Raw genomic sequence first — 16,617 nt, forward strand, 5'->3', positions numbered from 1 at the left:
ATATGAAGAGCTTCAAAAGTGGTGAAAAATATTAGGAGCTTCAAAAGAGGTCAAAAATATGAGGAGCATGAAACGGTCTGAAAAATAGGAGGAGCATGAAACGGTTTTGAAAAACACGAAGGGCCTGAAAAGATTTGAAAAATATGAAGAGCTTCAAAAGGTGTGAAATACATAGGGGCAAGAAACCGACTGAAAAATAGAAGGAGCATGAAGCTGTGTTGAAAAACATGAAGAGCCTGAAAAGATGTGAAAAATATGAAGAGCTTCAAAAGGTGTCAAAAATATGAGGAGAATGAAACGGTCTGAAAAATAGGTGGAGCATGAAGCAGTGTTTAAAAACATGAAGAGCCTGAAAAGGTGTGAAAAATAGGAAGAGGTTCAAAAGGTGTGAAATACATGAGGAGGATGAAACCGTCTGAAAAATAGGAGGAGCATGTAGAGTTGTTCAAATATATGAAGAGGCTGAAAAGGTGTGAAGTATATGAAGAGATTCAAAAGGTGTCAAAAATATTAGGAGCATGAAACGGTCTGAAAAAAAGGAGGAGCAGGAAACCGTGTTCAAACATGAAGAGCCTGAAAAGGTGTGTAAAATATGAAGAGCTTCAAAACGTGTCAAAAATATGAGGAGCATGAAACGGTCTGAAAAATAGGTGGATCAAGAAGCGGTGTTGAAAAACATGAAGAGCGTGAAAACGTGTGAAAAATATGAAGAGCTTCAAAAGGTGTGAAAAATATGAAGAGCTTAAATGGTGTCAAAAATGAGATGAACATGAAAAGGTCTGAAAAATAGGTGGAGCATGATGTGGTGTTGAAAAACATGAAGAGCCTGAAAAGTTGTGAAAAATATGAAGACCTTCAAAATGTGTCAAAAATATGAGGAGCATGAAACGGTCTGAAAAATAGGAGGAGCATGAAACGGTGTTCAAAAACATGAAGAGCCTGAAAAGCTGTGTAAAATATGAAGAGCCTCAAGGTGTGAAATACTTGAGGAGCATGAATCGGTCTGAAAAATAGGAGGAGCATGAAGCGGTGTTGAAAAACATGAAGAGCCTGAAAAGGTGTGAAAAATATGAAGAGCTTCAAAAGGTGTCAAAACTTTGAGGAGTATGAAACGGTCTGAAAAATAGGAGCAGCATGAAACGGTGTTCACAAACATGAAGAGCCTGAAAAGGTGTTAAAAATATGAAGAGCTTCAAAAGTTGTCAAAAATATGAGGAGCATGAAACGATCTGAAAAATAGGAGGAGCATGAAGCGGTGTTCACAAACATTACGAGCCAGAAAAGGTGTGAAAAATATGAAGAGCTTCAAAAGGTGTCAAAAATATGAGAAGCATGAAACGGTCTGAAAAATAGGAAGAGCATGAAGCCGTGTTCAAAAACATGAAGAGCCTGAAATGGTGTGAAAATCATGAAGAGCCTAAAAGGTGTGAAAAATATGAAAAGCTTCAAAAGATGTCTCAAATATGAGGAGCATGAAACGGTCTGAAAAATTGGAGGATCATGAAGCGGTGTTGAAAAACATGAAGAGCATGAAAAGCTGTGAAAAATATGAAGAGCTTCAAAAGGTGTCAAAAATATGGGATCATGAAACGGTCTGAAAAATAGGAGGAAAATGAAGCGGTGTTGAACACCATGAAGAGCCTGAAAAGGTGAGAAAAATATGAAGAGCTTCAAAACGTGTCAAAAATATGAGAAGCATGAAACGGTCTGAAAAATAGGAGCTTCATGAAACGGTGTTCAAAAACGTGAAGAGCCAGAAAAGGTGTGAAAAATATGAAGAGCCTCAAAAGGTTTGAAAAATATGAAGAGCTTCAAAAGCTGTCAAAAATGAGATGAGCATGAAACGGTCTGAAAAATAGGAGGGGCATGAAGTTGTGTTGAAAAACATGAAGAGCCTGAAAAGGGGTGAAAAATATGAAGAGCTTCAAAAGGTGTCAAAAATATGTGGAGCATGAAACGGTCTGAAATATAGGAGGAGCATGAAACGGTGTTCAAAAACATGAAGAGCCTGAAAAGGTGTGAAATATATGAAGAGCCTCAAAACGTGTCAAAAATAAGAGAAGCATGAAACGGTCTGAAAAATAGGAGGAGCAGGAAACCGTGTTCAAAAGTATGAAGAGCCTGAAAAGGTGTGAAAAATTTGAAGTGCTTCAAAAGGTGTGAAAATTAGGAGGAGCATGAAGCGGTGTTCCAAAACATGAAGAGCCTGAAAAGGTGTGAAAAATATGAACAGCTTCAAAAGGTGTGAAAGACTTGAGGAGCATTAAACCGTCTGAATTATAGGAGGAGCATGAACGGTGTTGAAAAACATGAAGAGCCTCAAAAGGTGTGAAAAATATGAAGAGCTCAAAAGGTGTCAAAAATATGAAGAGCTTCAAAAAGTGTGACAAATGAGATGAGCATGAAATGGTCTGAAAAAGGAGGAGCATGAAGTGGCGTTGAAAAACATGAAGAGCCTGAAAAGTTGTGAAAAATATGAAGAGCTACAAAAGGTGTGAAGTACAGGAGGAGCATGAAACGGTCTGAAAAATAGGAGGAGCATGAAACGGTGTTCAAAAACATGAAGAGCCTGAAAAGCTGTGTAAAATATGAAGAGCCTCAAGGTGTGAAATACTTGAGGAGCATGAATCGGTCTGAAAAATAGGAGGAGCATGAAGCGGTGTTGAAAAACATGAAGAGCCTGAAAAGGTGTGAAAAATATGAAGAGCTTCAAAAGGTGTCAAAACTTTGAGGAGTATGAAACGGTCTGAAAAATAGGAGCAGCATGAAACGGTGTTCACAAACATGAAGAGCCTGAAAAGGTGTTAAAAATATGAAGAGCTTCAAAAGTTGTCAAAAATATGAGGAGCATGAAACGATCTGAAAAATAGGAGGAGCATGAAGCGGTGTTCACAAACATTACGAGCCAGAAAAGGTGTGAAAAATATGAAGAGCTTCAAAAGGTGTCAAAAATATGAGAAGCATGAAACGGTCTGAAAAATAGGAAGAGCATGAAGCCGTGTTCAAAAACATGAAGAGCCTGAAATGGTGTGAAAATCATGAAGAGCCTAAAAGGTGTGAAAAATATGAAAAGCTTCAAAAGATGTCTCAAATATGAGGAGCATGAAACGGTCTGAAAAATTGGAGGATCATGAAGCGGTGTTGAAAAACATGAAGAGCATGAAAAGCTGTGAAAAATATGAAGAGCTTCAAAAGGTGTCAAAAATATGGGATCATGAAACGGTCTGAAAAATAGGAGGAAAATGAAGCGGTGTTGAACACCATGAAGAGCCTGAAAAGGTGAGAAAAATATGAAGAGCTTCAAAACGTGTCAAAAATATGAGAAGCATGAAACGGTCTGAAAAATAGGAGCTTCATGAAACGGTGTTCAAAAACGTGAAGAGCCAGAAAAGGTGTGAAAAATATGAAGAGCCTCAAAAGGTTTGAAAAATATGAAGAGCTTCAAAAGCTGTCAAAAATGAGATGAGCATGAAACGGTCTGAAAAATAGGAGGGGCATGAAGTTGTGTTGAAAAACATGAAGAGCCTGAAAAGGGGTGAAAAATATGAAGAGCTTCAAAAGGTGTCAAAAATATGTGGAGCATGAAACGGTCTGAAATATAGGAGGAGCATGAAACGGTGTTCAAAAACATGAAGAGCCTGAAAAGGTGTGAAATATATGAAGAGCCTCAAAACGTGTCAAAAATAAGAGAAGCATGAAACGGTCTGAAAAATAGGAGGAGCAGGAAACCGTGTTCAAAAGTATGAAGAGCCTGAAAAGGTGTGAAAAATTTGAAGTGCTTCAAAAGGTGTGAAAATTAGGAGGAGCATGAAGCGGTGTTCCAAAACATGAAGAGCCTGAAAAGGTGTGAAAAATATGAACAGCTTCAAAAGGTGTGAAAGACTTGAGGAGCATTAAACCGTCTGAATTATAGGAGGAGCATGAACGGTGTTGAAAAACATGAAGAGCCTCAAAAGGTGTGAAAAATATGAAGAGCTCAAAAGGTGTCAAAAATATGAAGAGCTTCAAAAAGTGTGACAAATGAGATGAGCATGAAATGGTCTGAAAAAGGAGGAGCATGAAGTGGCGTTGAAAAACATGAAGAGCCTGAAAAGTTGTGAAAAATATGAAGAGCTACAAAAGGTGTGAAGTACAGGAGGAGCATGAAACGGTCTGAAAAATAGGAGGAGCATGAAACGGTGTTGAAAAACATGAAGAGCTTGAAAAGGTGTGAAAAATATGAAGAGCTACAAAAGGTGTGAAGTACAGGAGGAGCATGAAACGGTCTGAAAAATAGGAGGAGCATGAAGCGGTGTTGAAAAACATGAAGAGCCTGAAAGGTATGAAAAATATGAAGAGCTTCAAAAGGAGTGAAAGACTTGAGGAGCATGAAACCGTCTGAATTATAGGAGGAGCATGAAACGGTGTTGAAAAACATGAAGAGCCTCAAAAGTTGTGAAAAATATGAAGAGCTCAAAAGGTGTCAAAAATATGAAGAGCTTCAAAAAGTGTGACAAATGAGATGAGCATGAAATGGTCTGAAAAAGGAGGAGCATGAAGTGGTGTTGAAAAACATGAAGAGCCTGAAAAGGTGTAAAATATATGAAGAGATTAAAAAGGTGTCAAAAATCTGAGGAGCTTGAAATGGTCTGAAAAATTGGAGGATCATGAAGCGGTGTTGAAAAACATGAAGAGCCTGAAAAGTTGTGAAAAATATGAAGAGCTTCAAAGGTGTCAAAAATGGGAGGAGCATGAAACGGTCTGAAAAATAGGAGGAGCATGAAATCGTGTTCAAAAACATGAAGAGCCTGAAAAGGTGTGAAACATATGAAGAGCTTCAAAATGTGTGAAATAAATGAGGAGCATGAAACGGTCTGAAAATGAGGAGGAGCATGAAGCCGTGTTCAAAATCATGAAGAGCCTAAAAAAGTGTGAAAAATATGAAGAGCTTCAAAAGGTGTGAAAATAGGAGAAGCATGAAGCGGTGTTAAAAAACACGAAGAGCCTGAAATCGTGTGAAAAACATGAAGAGCTTCAAAAGGTTGGAAAAATATGAACAGCTTCAAAAAGTGTCAAAAACGAGATGAGCATGAAGCGGTCTCAAAAATGGTGGAGCATGAATTGTTGTTGAAAAACATGAAGAGCCTGAAATCGTGTGAAAAATATGAAGAGCTTCAAAAGGTGTGAAATACATGAGGAGCATTAATCGGTCTGAAAAATAGGAGTAGCATGAAGCGGTGTTGAAAAACATGAAGAGCCTGAAAAGGAGTGAAAAATATGAAGAGCTTCAAAAGGTGTGAAATATATGAAGAGCTTCAACAGGTTTCAAAAATATGAGGAGCATGAACGGTCTGAAAAATAGGAGCAGCATGAAACGGTGTTCAAAAACATGAAGAGCCTGAAAAGGTGTGAAAAACATGAAGAGCTTCAAAAGGTGTCAAAAATTAGATTTGCATGAAACGGTCTGAAAAATAGGAGGAGCATGAAGTGGTGTTGAAAAACATGAAGAGCCTGAAAAAGTGTAAAATATATGAAGGGCTTCAAAAGTTGTGAAAAATATTAGGAGCTTCAAAAGAGGTCAAAAATATGAGGAGCATGAAACGGTCTGAAAAATAGGAGGAGCATGAAACGGTTTTGAAAAACACGAAGGGCCTGAAAAGATTTGAAAAATATGAAGAGCTTCAAAAGGTGTGAAATACATAGGGGCAAGAAACCGACTGAAAAATAGAAGGAGCATGAAGCTGTGTTGAAAAACATGAAGAGCCTGAAAAGATGTGAAAAATATGAAGAGCTTCAAAAGGTGTCAAAAATATGAGGAGAATGAAACGGTCTGAAAAATAGGTGGAGCATGAAGCAGTGTTTAAAAACATGAAGAGCCTGAAAAGGTGTGAAAAATAGGAAGAGGTTCAAAAGGTGTGAAATACATGAGGAGGATGAAACCGTCTGAAAAATAGGAGGAGCATGTAGAGTTGTTCAAATATATGAAGAGGCTGAAAAGGTGTGAAGTATATGAAGAGATTCAAAAGGTGTCAAAAATATTAGGAGCATGAAACGGTCTGAAAAAAAGGAGGAGCAGGAAACCGTGTTCAAACATGAAGAGCCTGAAAAGGTGTGTAAAATATGAAGAGCTTCAAAACGTGTCAAAAATATGAGGAGCATGAAACGGTCTGAAAAATAGGTGGATCAAGAAGCGGTGTTGAAAAACATGAAGAGCGTGAAAACGTGTGAAAAATATGAAGAGCTTCAAAAGGTGTGAAAAATATGAAGAGCTTAAATGGTGTCAAAAATGAGATGAACATGAAAAGGTCTGAAAAATAGGTGGAGCATGATGTGGTGTTGAAAAACATGAAGAGCCTGAAAAGTTGTGAAAAATATGAAGACCTTCAAAATGTGTCAAAAATATGAGGAGCATGAAACGGTCTGAAAAATAGGAGGAGCATGAAACGGTGTTCAAAAACATGAAGAGCCTGAAAAGCTGTGTAAAATATGAAGAGCCTCAAGGTGTGAAATACTTGAGGAGCATGAATCGGTCTGAAAAATAGGAGGAGCATGAAGCGGTGTTGAAAAACATGAAGAGCCTGAAAAGGTGTGAAAAATATGAAGAGCTTCAAAAGGTGTCAAAACTTTGAGGAGTATGAAACGGTCTGAAAAATAGGAGCAGCATGAAACGGTGTTCACAAACATGAAGAGCCTGAAAAGGTGTTAAAAATATGAAGAGCTTCAAAAGTTGTCAAAAATATGAGGAGCATGAAACGATCTGAAAAATAGGAGGAGTATGAAGCGGTGTTCACAAACATTACGAGCCAGAAAAGGTGTGAAAAATATGAAGAGCTTCAAAAGGTGTCAAAAATATGAGAAGCATGAAACGGTCTGAAAAATAGGAAGAGCATGAAGCCGTGTTCAAAAACATGAAGAGCCTGAAATGGTGTGAAAATCATGAAGAGCCTAAAAGGTGTGAAAAATATGAAAAGCTTCAAAAGATGTCTCAAATATGAGGAGCATGAAACGGTCTGAAAAATTGGAGGATCATGAAGCAGTGTTGAAAAACATGAAGAGCATGAAAAGCTGTGAAAAATATGAAGAGCTTCAAAAGGTGTCAAAAATATGGGATCATGAAACGGTCTGAAAAATAGGAGGAAAATGAAGCGGTGTTGAACACCATGAAGAGCCTGAAAAGGTGAGAAAAATATGAAGAGCTTCAAAACGTGTCAAAAATATGAGAAGCATGAAACGGTCTGAAAGATAGGAGCTTCATGAAACGGTGTTCAAAAACGTGAAGAGCCAGAAAAGGTGTGAAAAATATGAAGAGCCTCAAAAGGTTTGAAAAATATGAAGAGCTTCAAAAGCTGTCAAAAATGAGATGAGCATGAAACGGTCTGAAAAATAGGAGGGGCATGAAGTTGTGTTGAAAAACATGAAGAGCCTGAAAAGGGGTGAAAAATATGAAGAGCTTCAAAAGGTGTCAAAAATATGTGGAGCATGAAACGGTCTGAAATATAGGAGGAGCATGAAACGGTGTTCAAAAACATGAAGAGCCTGAAAAGGTGTGAAATATATGAAGAGCCTCAAAACGTGTCAAAAAGAAGAGAAGCATGAAACGGTCTGAAAAATAGGAGGAGCAGGAAACCGTGTTCAAAAGTATGAAGAGCCTGAAAAGGTGTGAAAAATTTGAAGTGCTTCAAAAGGTGTGAAAATTAGGAGGAGCATGAAGCGGTGTTCCAAAACATGAAGAGCCTGAAAAGGTGTGAAAAATATGAACAGCTTCAAAAGGTGTGAAAGACTTGAGGAGCATTAAACCGTCTGAATTATAGGAGGAGCATGAACGGTGTTGAAAAACATGAAGAGCCTCAAAAGGTGTGAAAAATATGAAGAGCTCAAAAGGTGTCAAAAATATGAAGAGCTTCAAAAAGTGTGACAAATGAGATGAGCATGAAATGGTCTGAAAAAGGAGGAGCATGAAGTGGCGTTGAAAAACATGAAGAGCCTGAAAAGTTGTGAAAAATATGAAGAGCTACAAAAGGTGTGAAGTACAGGAGGAGCATGAAACGGTCTGAAAAATAGGAGGAGCATGAAGCGGTGTTGAAAAACATGAAGAGCCTGAAAAGGTATGAAAAATATGAAGAGCTTCAAAAGGAGTGAAAGACTTGAGGAGCATGAAACCGTCTGAATTATAGGAGGAGCATGAAACGGTGTTGAAAAACATGAAGAGCCTCAAAAGTTGTGAAAAATATGAAGAGCTCAAAAGGTGTCAAAAATATGAAGAGCTTCAAAAAGTGTGACAAATGAGATGAGCATGAAATGGTCTGAAAAAGGAGGAGCATGAAGTGGTGTTGAAAAACATGAAGAGCCTGAAAAGGTGTAAAATATATGAAGAGATTAAAAAGGTGTCAAAAATCTGAGGAGCTTGAAATGGTCTGAAAAATTGGAGGATCATGAAGCGGTGTTGAAAAACATGAAGAGCCTGAAAAGTTGTGAAAAATATGAAGAGCTTCAAAGGTGTCAAAAATGGGAGGAGCATGAAACGGTCTGAAAAATAGGAGGAGCATGAAATCGTGTTCAAAAACATGAAGAGCCTGAAAAGGTGTGAAACATATGAAGAGCTTCAAAATGTGTGAAATAAATGAGGAGCATGAAACGGTCTGAAAAGGAGGAGGAGCATGAAGCCGTGTTCAAAATCATGAAGAGCCTAAAAAAGTGTGAAAAATATGAAGAGCTTCAAAAGGTGTGAAAAATAGGAGAAGCATGAAGCGGTGTTAAAAAACACGAAGAGCCTGAAATCGTGTGAAAAACATGAAGAGCTTGAAAAGGTGGGAAAAATATGAACAGCTTCAAAAAGTGTCAAAAACGAGATGAGCATGAAGCGGTCTCAAAAATGGTGGAGCATGAAGTGTTGTTGAAAAACATGAAGAGCCTGAAATCATGTGAAAAATATGAAGAGCTTCAAAACGTGTGAAATACATGAGGAGCATTAATCGGTCTGAAAAATAGGAGTAGCATGAAGCGGTGTTGAAAAACATGAAGAGCCTGGAAAGGAGTGAAAAATATGAAGAGCTTAAAAACGTGTGAAATATATGAAGAGCTTCAACAGGTTTCAAAAATATGAGGAGCATGAAACGGTCTGAAAAATAGGAGGAGCATGAAGCGGTGTTCAAAACATGAAGAGCCTGAAAAAGTGTGAAAAATATGAAGAGCTTCAAAAGGTTTGAAAAATATGAAGAGCCTGAAAAGGTGTCAAAAATGAAATGAGCATGAAACGGTCTGAAAAATAGGAGGAGCATGAAGCGGTGTTCTAAACATGAAAAGCCTGAAAAAGTGTGAAAAATATGAAGAGCTTCACTGGTTTGAAAAATAAGAAGAGCCTGAAAAGGTGTGAAAATTGACATGAGCATGAAACGGTCTGAAAAATAGGAAGAGCATGAAGAAGTGTTCAAAAACATGTACAGCCTGACAAGGTGTGAAAAATATGAAGAGCTTCAAAAGGTGTCAAAAATATGAGGAGCATGAAACGGTCTGAAAAATAGGAGGAGCATGAAGTGGTGTTGAAATACATGAAGAGCCTGAAAATGTGTGAAAAATATGAAGAGCTTCAAAACGTGTCAAAAATATGAGAAGCATGAAACGGTCTGAAAAATAGGAGCAGCATGAAGCGGTGTTGAAAAACATGAAGAGCCTGAAAAGGTATGAAAAATATGAAGAGCTTCAAAAGGTGTGAAAAATACGAGGAGCATGAAGAGGTGTTCAAAAACATGAAAAGCCTGAAATGTTGTAAAAAATATGAAAAGCTTCAAAAGGTGTCAAAAATATGAGGGGCATGAAACGGTCTGAAAAACCGGGGGAGCATGAAGCGGTTTTCAAAAACACGAAGAGCCTGAAAAGGTGTGAAAAATATGAAGAGCTTCTAAACGTGTCAAAAATATGAGGAGCAAGAAACTGTCTGAAAAATAGGAGGAGCATGATGCGGTGTTGACAAATATGAAGAGCTTCAAAAGGTGTCAAAAATGAGATGACCATGAAACGGTCTGAGAAATAGAAGGAGCATGAAGTTCTTTTCAAAAAAATGAAGAACCTGAAAAGGTGTGAAAAATATGAAGAGCTTCAAAAGGTGTGAAATATATGAGGAGAATGAAACGGTGTGAAAAATAGGAGGATCATGAAGCAGTTTTCCGAAACATGAAGAGCATGAAAAGGTGTGAAAAATATGAAGAGCTTCAAAAGGTGTGAAATATATGAGGAGAATGAAACGGTCTGAAAAATAGGAGGATCATGAAGCGGTTTTCAGAAACATGAAGAGCATGAAAAGGTGTGAAAAATATGAAGAGCTTCAAAAGGTGTGAAATACATGAGGAGCATGAAACGGGCTGAAAAATAAGAGAAGCATGAAGTGCTGTGGAATAACATGAAGAGCCTGAAAAGCTGTGAAAAATATGAAGAGCTTCAAAAGGTGTGAAATACATGAGGAGCATGAAATGGGCTGAAAAATAGGAGAAGCATGAAGTGGTGTTTAAAAATATGAAGAGCTTGAAAAGGTGTGAAAAATAAGAAGACCTTCAAAAGGTGTCAAAAATGAGATGAGCATGAAACGGTCTGAAAAATAGGAGGATCATGAAACGGTGTTGAAAAACATGAAGAGCCTGAAAAGATGTGAAAAATATGAAGAGCTACAAAAGGTGTCAAAATTATGAGGAGCATGAAACGTTCTGAAAAATAGGAGGAGCCTCAACCTGTGTTCAAAAACATGAAGAGCCTGAAAAGGTGTGAAAAATATGAAAAGCTTCAAAAGGTGTCAAAATGAGATGAGCATGAACCCGTCTGAAAAATAGGAGGAGCATGAAGCGGTGTTGAAAGACATGAAGAGCCTGAAAAGGTGTGAGAAATATGAAGAGCTTAAAAACGTGTCAAAAATATGAGGAGCATGAAACGGTCTGCAAAAAAGTAGGAGCATGAAGTGATGTTGAAAAACTTGAAGAGCATGAAAAGGTGTGAAAAATATGAAGAGGTTCAAAGTTGTGAAATACATGAGGATCATGAAACGGTGTGAAAAAGTGGAGGAGCATGAAGCAGAGTTCGAAAACATGAAGAGCCTGAAAAGGTTTGAAAAATATGAAGAGCTCAAAAAGTGTCAAAAATATGAGGAGCATGAAACGATGTGAAAAATACGAGGAGCATGAAGCAGTGTTCAAAAACATGAAGAGCTTCAAAAGGTATGAAAAATATGAGAGCTTCAAAAGGTGTCAAAAATATGAGGAGCATGAAACGGTCTGAAAAATATGAGGAACATGAAGCGGTGTTCAAACACATGAAGAGCCTGAAAATGTGTGAAAATTATGAAGATCTTCAAAAGCTGTCAAAATTAAGAGGAACATGAAACGTTTTGAAAAATAGGAGGAGCATGAAACGGTGTTGAAAAACATGAAGAGCCTGAAAAGGGGTGAAAAATATGAAGAGCTTCAAAATCTTTGAAAAATATGAAGAGCTTTCAAAGGTGTGAAATACATGAGGAGCATGAAACTTTCTGAAAAATAGGAGGAGCCTGAAATGGTGTTCAAAAACATGAATAGACTGAAAACGTGTGAAAAATATGTAGAGCTTCAAAAGGTGTGAAAAATATGAGGAGCATGATACGGTCTGAAAAATAGGAGGAGCATGAAGCTGTGTTCAAAAACATGAAGAGCCTGAAAAGTTGTGAAAAATATGAAAGGCTTCAAAAGGTGTGAAAAATATGAGGAGCATGAAACGGTCTGAAAAATCGGAGGAGCATGAAGCGGTGTTGAAAAACATGAAGAGCCTTAAAAGGTGTGAAAAAAATGAAGAGCTTCAAAAGGTGTCAAAAATATGAGGAGCATGAAACGGTCTGAAAAATAGGAGGAGCATGAAGCGCTGTTTAATATCATAAAGAGCCTGAAAAGTTGTGAAAAATATGAAGAGCTTCAAAAGATGAGAAAAACATGAAGAGCTTCAAAAGGTGTCAAAATGAGATGAGCATGAAACGGTCTGAAAAATAGGAGGAGCATGAAGCGGTGTTGAAAAACATGAAGAGTCTGAAAACGTGTGAAAATATGAAGAGCTTCAAACATATGAAAAATATGAAGAGCTTCAAAAGGTGTCAAAAATATGAAGAGCTTCAATGATGTGAAAAATATGAAGAGCTTCAAAAGGTGTCAAAAATATGAAGAGCATGAAACGGTCTGAAAAATAGAAGGAGCATGAAACGGTGATCAAACACATGAAGAGCCTGAAAAGGTGTGGAAAATATGAAGAGCTTCAAAAGCTGTGAAATACATGAGGAGCATGAAACTCTCTGAAAAATAGGAGGAGCATGAAGCGGTGTTCAAAAACATGAAGAGCCTGAAAAGTTGTGAAAAATATGAAAAGCTTCAAAATGTGTCAAAAATGAGATGAGCCTTAAACGGTCTGAAAAACAGGAATAACATGAAAAGGTGTTGAAAATCATGAAGAGCCTGAAATAGTGTGAAAAATATAAAGAGCTGCAAAAGGTGTCAAAAATATGAGGAGCATGAAACGGTCTGATAAATAGGTGGAGCATGAAGCTGTGTTCAAAAACATGAAGAGCCTGAAAAGGTGTGAAAAATATGAAGAGCTTCAAAAGGTGTGAAATATATGAGGAGAATGAAACGGTCTGAAAAACAGGAGGATCATGAAGCAGTTTTCAGAAACATGAAGAGCATGAAAAGGTGTGAAAAATATGAAGAGCTTCAAAAGGTGTGAAATATATGAGGAGAATGAAACGGTCTGAAAAATAGGAGGAGCATGAAGAGGTTTTCAGAAACATGAAGAGCATGAAAAGGTGTGAAAAATATGAAGAGCTTCAAAAGGTGTCATAAATATGAGGAGCATGAAACGGTCTGAAAAATAGGAGGAGCATGAAACGGTGTCCAAAATCATGAAGAGCCTCAAAAGGTGTGAAAAATATGAAGAGCTTCAAAAGGTGTGAAATACATGAGGAGCATGAAACTCTCTGAAAAATAGGAGGAGCATGAAGCGATGTTCAAAAACATGAAGAGCCTGAAAATGTGTGAAAAATATGAAGAGCTTCAAAAGGTGTCAAAATTGAGATGAGTATGAAACGGTCTGAAAAATAGTAGGAGCATGAAGTGGTGTTGAAAAAAAAAGAAGAGACTGAAAAGGTGTGAAATATATGAAGAGCTTCAAAAGGTGTCAAAAATATGAGGAGAATGAAACGGTCTGAAAAATAGGAGGAGCATGAAGCTGTGTCGAAAAACATGAAGAGCCTGAAAAGGTGTGAAAAATATGAAGAGCTTCTAAAGGTGTCAAAAATATGAGGAGCATGAAACGGTCTGAAAAATAGGAGGATCATGAAGCGCTGTTCAAAAACATGAAGAGCCTGAAAAGGTGTGAAAAATATGAAGAGCTCAAAAAGTGTCAAAAATATGATGAGCATGAAACGATCTGAAAAATAGAAGGAGCATGAAACGGTGATCAAAAACATGAAGAGCCTGAAAAGGTGTGGAAAATATGAAGAGCTTCAAAAGCTGTGAAATACATGAGGAGCATGAAACGGTCTGAAAAATAGGAGGAGCATGAAGCGGTGTTCAAAAACATGAAGAGCCTGAAAAGTTGTGAAAAATATGAAAAGCTTCAAAAGGTGTCAAAAATGAGATGAGCATTAAACGGTCTGATAAATACGAGGAGCATGAAGCTGTGTTCCAAAACATGAAGATCCTGAAAAGGTGTGAAAAATATGAAGAGCTTCAAAAGGTGTGAAATATATGAGGAGCATGAAACGGACTGAAAAATAGAAGCAGCATGAAATGGTGTTGAAAAATATGAAGAGCATGAAAACGTGTGAAAAATATGAAGAGCTTCAAAAGGTGTGAAAAAAATAAAGAGCTTCAAAGGTGACAAAAATGAGATGAGCATGATACGGTCTGAAATATAGGAGGAGCGTGAAGTGGTGGTGAAAAACATGAAGAGCCTGAAAAGGTGTGAAAAATATGAAGAGCTTCAAAATGTTTCACAAATATGAAGAGCATGAAACGGTCTGAAAAACAGGAGGATCATGAAGCGGTGTTCAAAAATCTGAAGAGCCTGAAAAGGTGTGAAAAATATGAAGAGCTGCAAAAGGTGTCAAAAATATGAGGAGCATGAAACGGTCTGAAAAATAGGAGGAGCATGAAACGGTGATCAAAAACATGAAGAGCCTGAAAAGGTGTGAAAAATATGAAGAGCTTCTAAAGGTGTCAAAAATATGAGGAGCATAAACGGTCTGAAAAATAGGAGTAGCATGAAGCGGTGTTCAAAAACATGAAGAGCCTGAAAAGGTGTGAAAAATATGAAGAGCTCAAAAAGTGTCAAAAATATGATGAGCATGAAACGATCTGAAAAATAGAAGGAGCATGAAACGGTGATCAAAAACATGAAGAGCCTGAAAAGGTGTGGAAAATATGAAGAGCTTCAAAAGCTGTGAAATACATGAGGAGCATGAAACTCTCTGAAAAATAGGAGGAGCATGAAGCGGTGTTCAAAAACATGAAGAGCCTGAAAAGTTGTGAAAAATATGAAAAGCTTCAAAAGGGGTCAAAAATGAGATGAGCATTAAACGGTCTGAAAAATAGGAATAACATGAAACGGTGTTGAAAATAATGAAGAGCCTGAAAAACTGTGAAAAATATAAAGAGCTTCAAAAGGTGTCAAAAATATGAGGAGCATGAAACGGTCTGATAAATAGGAGGAGCATGAAGCTGTGTTCCAAAACATGAAGATCCTGAAAAGGTGTGAAAAATATGAAGAGCTTCAAAAGGTGTGAAATATATGAGGAGCATGAAACGGACTGAAAAATAGAAGCAGCATGAAACGGTGTTGAAAAATATGAAGAGCATGAAAACGTGTGAAAAATATGAAGAGCTTCAAAAGGTGTGAAAAAAATAAAGAGCTTCAAAGGTGACAAAAATGAGATGAGCATGATACGATCTGAAATATAGGAGGAGCGTGAAGTGGTGGTGAAAAATATGAAGAGCCTGAAAATGTGTGAAAAATATGAAGAGCTTCAAAATGTTTCACAAATATGAAGAGCATGAAACGGTCTGAAAAACAGGAGGATCATGAAGCGGTGTTCAAAAACATGAAGAGCCTGAAAAGCTGTGAAAAATATGAAGAGCTGCAAAAGGTGTCAAAAATATGAGGAGCATGAAACGGTCTGAAAAATAGAAGCAGCATGAAACGGTGTTGAAACACATGAAGAGCCTGAAAACGTGTGAAAAATATGAAGAGCTTCAAAAGGTGTGAAAAATATAAAGAGTTTCAAAGGTGACAAAAATGAGATGAGCATGAAACGGTCTGAAAAATAGGAGGAGCATGAAGTGGTGGTGAAAAACATGAAGAGCCTGAAAAGGTGTGAAAAATATGAAGAGCATCAAAATGTTTCAAAAATATGAAGAGCATGAAACGGTCTGAAAATCAGGAGGATCATGAAGCGGTGATCAAAAACATGAAGAGCCTGAAAAGGTGTGAAAAATATGAAGAGCATCAAAAGGTGTGAAATACATGAGGAGCATGAAACGGGCTGAAAAATAAGAGAAGCATGAAGTGCTGTGGAAAAACATGAAGAGCCTGAAAAGCTGTGGAAAATATGAAGAGCTTCAAAAGGTGTGAAATACATGAGGAGCATGAAACGGGCTGAAAAATAGGAGGATGATGAAACGGAGTTGAAAAACATGAAGAGCCTGAAAAGATGTGAAAAATATGAAAAGCTTCAAAAAGTGTCAAAAATATGAAGAGCATGAAACGGTCTAAAAAATAGGAGGAGCATGAAGCTGTGTTCAAAAACATGAAGAGCCTGAAAAGGTGTGAAAAATATGAAGAGCTTCAAAAGGTGTCAAAAATATGAGGAGCATGAAACGGTCTGAAAAGTAGGAGGAGCATGAAGCTGTGTTCAAAAACAAGAAGATCTTAAAAGGGTGTGAAAAATATGAAGAGCTTCAAAAGGTGTGAAAAATATGAGGAGCATGAAACGGTCTGAAAAATAGAAGCAGCATGAAACGGTTTTGAAAAACATGAAGAGCCTGAAAACGTGTGAAAAATATGAAGAGCTTCAAAAGGTGTGAAAAACATGAAGAGCTTCAAAGGTGACAAAAATGAGATGAGCATGAAACGGTCTGAAAAATAGAAGGAGCATGAAGTGGTGGTGAAAAACATGAAGAGCCTGAAAAGGTGTGAAATATATGAAGAGCTTCAAAATGTTTCAAAAATATGAAGAGCATGAAACGGTCTGAAAATCAGGAGGATCATGAAACGGTGTTCAAAAACATGAAGATCCTGAAAAGGTGTGAAAAATATGAAGAGCTCAAAAAGTGTCAAAAATATGAGGAGCATGAAACGATCTGAAAAATACGAGGAGCATGAAGCAGTGTTCAAAAACATGAAGAGTCTGAAAAGGTGTGAAAAATATGAAGAGCTTCAAAAGGTGTGAAATATATGAGGAGAATGAAACGGTCTGAAAAATAGGAGGGTCATGAAGCAGTTTTCAGAAACATGAAGAGCATGAAAAGGTGTGAAAAATATGAAGAGCATCAAAAGGTGTGAAATATATGAGGAGAATGAAACGGTCTGAAAAATAGGAGGATCATGAAGCGGTTTTCAGAAACATGAAGAGCATGAAAA

This window comes from Dama dama, chromosome 3 (genome assembly GCF_033118175.1).
Source record: "Dama dama isolate Ldn47 chromosome 3, ASM3311817v1, whole genome shotgun sequence".
NCBI lineage: Eukaryota > Metazoa > Chordata > Mammalia > Artiodactyla > Cervidae > Dama > Dama dama.